The sequence below is a fragment of the Acipenser ruthenus genome, chromosome 33, assembly GCF_902713425.1.
Source record: "Acipenser ruthenus chromosome 33, fAciRut3.2 maternal haplotype, whole genome shotgun sequence".
NCBI classification, from domain to species: Eukaryota; Metazoa; Chordata; class Actinopteri; order Acipenseriformes; family Acipenseridae; genus Acipenser; species Acipenser ruthenus.
The window spans coordinates 2,639,197-2,645,238 of NC_081221.1; positions in this window are offsets into that span (position 1 = coordinate 2,639,197).

Genomic DNA, 6,042 nt, shown 5'->3' on the forward strand with positions numbered 1-6,042 from the left:
CCCCTAACTGCTGCCGGTAGTTTAACATAGGGCTGAAGAAAGAGAAATACTTTATTGACTTTAGAGAAAGTGAAATAGGTGGTTATATTTATAAGGTATTTTGTGCAGTGATTGGCAGCAGCTGAATCATCTGCCTTAGTTCAAGTAAAAATCCTACTGGTGGCCAAAATATAAATACAGTCTACGTTTTTGAAGGTTAAGTATGGATTTGTTACGATTTAGGAATAGTGGAAGACATAAAAATGATGTCGACAAATAAAATAACCTGGAATTCATTTAATTACATAAATAAATGGTCTGGTTGTGTTTAGACGTTCTGATATATAATATTTGATTGTAGTGTTTATTTTCTTTAAAATGGAAATATTTTAGTTTTTTTCTTTCTTTTTTTTTTTACAAGAGGTTCCGGGCACAGTCCAACCCGAAAAAGTTCACAGTATACGCACAGCAACAAACGCTCTGCTTCTAGCGGCATCCATATCCTGTATCATAATGAGTATCGGTTTGTGCCATTTCCTGCAGTCACACTATATCTGTGAACGGGCAGCAGGTAGATATGGAGATTGTACTGTACTTGCCTTCGTTTCCTTTGAAAGAAAACCATTCTAAATAAAGTACATTGTGTATTTTTATCACGCAATATACAAGACTAAAAAAGAAACGTTTTTCTAAGTGGTTATCGAAGTCTTCTGTGTTACATACATTAAGTGCTGAAACACGTTTAGTATAGCTGTATCTCCGGTGGTCCATGAAGGACATGAAAAAACTAAAAGAAAAAAAAAATATGCCGAGATCACATGATAAATGATCTCAGGATATCGACATTTTAAAACATTAGGTTGAGATCCTAAGATCAATTATCTTGTGATCATATATATATATAAGTAACTATGACCCAGATAATTCGTGCTAAGGAATGTCCCTACCAAGTTTAATTACACTTGGATGACTTGTCACAAATGGAGATTAGATAAAGGGGCATTCAGAACAGAAAATAGGAGGAACTTTTTTACACAGAGAATCGTGGGAATCTAGAACCAACTCCCCTGTAATGTTGTTGAAGCTGACACCCTGGGATCCACTTTCAGTTGTTATCCGGATAAAAGATTTAAAATTTACAATTGCTTTCTTTGGGAAATTTTAAACATCTGATGTTTAAAATTATAACTGTATGCTGCTTCATTTTTGCACAAACTGTCTTTTAAAAAGCTTGGTCCAAGCACTTCAGACCGTAAGATCACTAGCACATTGTATTAACACGATTAAAAAAAAAAAAAGGAATGGAGTTTGGTTTCACTGGAGCCGGATCATGAGGTTCGGCTGTATAAAGTGGATCAGGCTCGGATTCCACTCACCCATCATTACCATCCAACAGTAGTGCTGTACCCACCGTAGCAAGGCAAATTAACCAATGAAAATCAACTATTGTCAACGTCATTCAATTGCTGTATTTCAAACTTATTTTTTATTGTCATCGGAAGTGCATACTATACTAAAGAAAAAAGCAATGAAGAGATTAGTTGTCAATGAGGTCATGAGCGTGTTTTAACATTATTTTAGATGCCTTTTGATACCCTATCCATAAAAATAATAACTGCATTTCTCCTGCATGATGGCAGGTTTGGCAAATGTGTGATTCCTATAGATTTTTTTAGCAGTTGATTCGGTATAAATAAGTAATTTAGTGATTCTCTTAACTGTTTAAATTGTGCACAACAGATGTATCAAGGCTTGTCATTATGTTTTGTTGTCTGTCTATTTTATCCCCCCCACACTGGAAATTTGACAAATCGCACACTGGGTATATTCAGATGTGTAGTAGCACCAACACTCTTCTCCTGGGGAAAAAGTAATTTCCCTTATCTCTTTATTAAATCAACATTTCTGCCTATTGCCACTGCGGAATGGCACTGATGTACAGCCCCAAGGTATCATTTTTCAGCTGTCAAACATCTACGTAACACAAACAACATATTGTAAGTCTTTAATCCAAAGTAATATTTAACTACTTCACTTCTGTCCATCAAAAGTGACAAGTTCAAATGTTTGTTCATTTCCTGTACAAGATTGTGGAGCCATTCTGCCAAGTACAGCGTGTTATTGCCAAGATGTCATAATAAGAGAGCTGTAAGTACTTGCTAGGCTGGACATGTACTGTATTTTATGTCCTGTACAGTTTGACAATACCTTTTCATTGTTCTTTTTCGGCAAACAGCCTGGGTTATATTACACCTGCATGTTAATGCTAGACAAGCTATCACAGTTGGGAAAATACAGCAGACCACAGAATTACAAGCAACGGTATTACACAGGATTTGGAACAAGTACTGTTCAGTGGTTCTGATTTGGTAGGACTAGGTTGGCAAAGGAGTGGGTATTTTTCTTCAATTTCTGAATGGCTGCAAAGGGTTTCCATGCTGAGCTTTCTGTGTGGTTTTGTCCTTTTTTTGTCCATTTTTTCTGTCAGTATCGTCATTTTTCTTTTTTTTAATAATAAGTAATGCTGTCACATCAAAAAAAGCTGTGAAAAATTGATAATGGCACTGTGGTGCCTTGGTTAACATCGCTGTGATTCACAATGGATGCCAATATGAAAATGTGACCACTGTTGTCTATCAATGGCTCTGTTGTACCATCCCTTGTGCTGTCAGCAACTCTCAGCACAGAACCAAAAACATGAAAGATTATTAAGTAAGGCCATACAGCTACATTAAGGACTCTGATTTTCAACCAGAAATGTCTTCCAAGTGGAGTGGAGTGTGGAATTCTGCCCCAATGCAGACCCTGCACAACTCCGCTGTTTGTTTACCGAAAAAACAAGCAGGCCCCCAAACCAAAACTCATTCTGACACCAGGATGCGAGAAGCCCTCAATGCACACATGCTACAGTTCAGCAGGCATTGTGACACTGCTGGTGGGAATCCCAGACAAACAATCTGTTTGATTGCCTTTACTGCCCTGCTAAGCAGGCACTGACACGATAGGCTCTGGGTCATAACCCCTGCATTAAAAAAGAAATACTGTGTGAGGCCTACTTTCTGAGCAACAGGGAGACTGTCGCTTGTTGCTCTAGCTTTTATCGAGACCCTTTTCAGCAATTACGAGTATACAGTACTGAAAAGGGTATTTTGCCAAGTAAACTGCATGAGAAACTGTGTCTTGTTTGTGTCTCTTTCTTCCTAGAAATACTAACGCTGGGTGTCTCTAACAATAGCTGTGTAAATGTAAGTATAAAGTGGAATTCCAATTGACCATCAGGGGTCAGGGGGTTTAACAAATGCTGGGAGGATACCTCCACATCCATAACACAAAATGGTGGTATTGTCCATCTGCCTGGCCTAAAAGATCCGGGCTCCATTGGCGAAGCTGACAGACGCTCCTTTATATTGCTCAGCTCAGTTATTTCATTACTAATCCAGTGAAGAGCAACCAGACTTATCCCAGGGCTTAAACGAACAAGCTCTGAAGAAACAGAAGATGTTTAGCCAAGAACAAAGAAGAATTAGAGTTGAAGTCTTTCAAATCGTAAAAGTAGCTGACAAGTTAACACTAGCAGCCAGTGTTTCAAGGGCAGCAGAGAAACCAGGACCAAAGGACACAGCTGGAACTTAGCCAAGCAGACATAGTAGGGGTATGAAATAGGTTATGTACCCATGATGTTTAAGACCCAACTTGACAATGTTTTGAGATGAGCCAGCTTCTAAGAGCAGGATGAGCAGGGGCGGTACAAATGTTCATATATTTTCTCGTTCTTATCATCTTAAGTTGCTGTATGTTAAAAGGTCAAAAACGATCGAAATGGTTATTAATACTGGTTTGCGTGTTTCCCTGAAATGAAAGTCGATATCTGCCTAGTGTACATACTGTACTGTACGTCATGTACTGGAGTTTATCAACCAGGGTTAAAGTCAACTGTCTGTGTAAATCATTAAAAAAATCATAAAACAGTGCATATTGAAAAATGGTTACATAAATATACCCGAAATACATTTTTACTGTGGGTAATTTCCATGGTATATTGTGTTTGCTTTGCACAATTAATCTTAATTACGATTTGACACGCTTTACCATGCGTACAACCTTTGTACATTTCTACAAGGGTTGAGACATGAGGATAGGCTATATAAATCGCAATTAAACTCTGCACATTAGCACTGACTTAATGTCACGTTGCCTGTGCAACCTAAATTTCAGCGACATGAGGACTTTGAAGTTTTCAGCATTGTTTCAGTAATTTGGTTAGTGTGACAGGTTGACGTCATGGCCCAAGTTGTTACGGCAGGAAACGATACTCAGGCAAGCCAGGTGCAGGTTTAAGCGCTGTTCTGCACTTTTATTTACAAAATAAACAACAAGGACAAAACATTTAACTGAACACACTTGAAAAAACAAAGACTACAAAACGTAAACAAAACGACTGGGCAGTACACAAACACTAACCTTCACCACGCACACCGCACATTAATTCTCAACACTAATTCTGAACTAACACCCATGAACACCTATTTTATACACCTGTGGCTGGTGCCTAATTAATCATTTACTCATTTATTCAATTGTCGGCTCCTGCCACACCCCCCTGTGTTTTGACAGAGAAATTAAACTGAGGATGCTTTTATTCCGTTGACATTTCCAGATTCTATTTTTTTATGGCCCCGGGTCAGATTGGTGCCATTCACTAATCTCCAGGGCAGGCAATCTCCGTAGGCTAGGAAATGTCTTTGGTTCTTCTCGAAATGATATTACCCCATACCCAGAAGCTCACTGTTCATAACCTTATGTTATATAATCTATCAGTAACAAAAACAAACAAACAAAAAAACACACAACTGAAAAAGAGCAGTGAACACGTTTTCCTAAAAGAACCCCCTTTGTTATCTTTATAGGGGAACCTCTTTTCAATGTAGTCTATTATATATCATATTTATATGAAACAACCGGGTGTGCATATATGCGAACAGTCCCTATATGGCCAGGACAGTCTCGATTTCCTAGCAAATATCCTGCGTCCCGATACATTGGAAGAAAATCCTTTGAAATTCTTCATGGCTAGTCTAGCGCTCGCGCTCTCTTTGGCAGGTGCTGAGCCAGATCTCAGTTTATTGGCATGTCATATCCAGTCACGTGTTGTTTCCTCTTCTACTGCTGCAATATGAATTGACGAGTATGAGTTTAAGTATAATGTGGGAGCCAATGAAAGGTGAAGGACTGGAGTTAGATACACCCTCTAATTTCGTATTGCATTCGTGGATCATGGGAAGTGTAGTGTAGTTATGAGATCTACATTAAATAAGACGGTCCAGCAAATTAAAATGGTATCTATGAAAGCAAAAAAAAAAAAAAACAGTGCTCGTTTAAGTAAGTGGAGTAAAAAAAATATGTATTTACTCTGATGACGCGTGTTTACGTGTATGTGTGTTTTTATGCGTAACATAAGTTAAGCAACTAGAATTTTGATTGAAGGTGCTTGAAGTCCAAAGTCAGTGACACCAAGCTGTCTTTTGCACCCAGTAATTACAAAACGTGTTGAAATACGAAATGATTAATGGGTGTGTAGCCCTCTCGTATAAATATGTTTTGACAGCCAAGTTCAAAATTAATGTTTACATCTCTGCTCGCTTTTTTTAAAAATTAAAGGTTTGTTTTTTGGTCGTGGGTGATGCCATTTACATAGCGTACTGGAACTATTAATTTAGCACTCGATGTTTCGGTTTCTTAAAACCCAGAAGTAAATATGCATGCAGACCAGCTAATAGTGCTCACCATTAAAAAAAAAAAAAAAAAAAAAGCTATTTATTTTTATTAATTTTTTTCAACATGCAGTAAGATCTAGGACAGGGGTAGCCAAAGTTGGCTCTCCTACTGACTTCTGTTCATTTTGTATGTTGAAGGCCGGTGGGGGGGTATAGACCTTTATAAGTATACAGTGGCATCTACAAGCTAATTAATCAAGTCTGAATGCTCCCACTCTCTCCCTCCATTACTGCATCGCAAACACGGTCAAGAGAGCAAATAGAAGTGGTTTTGTCAAAGAAGCGTCAA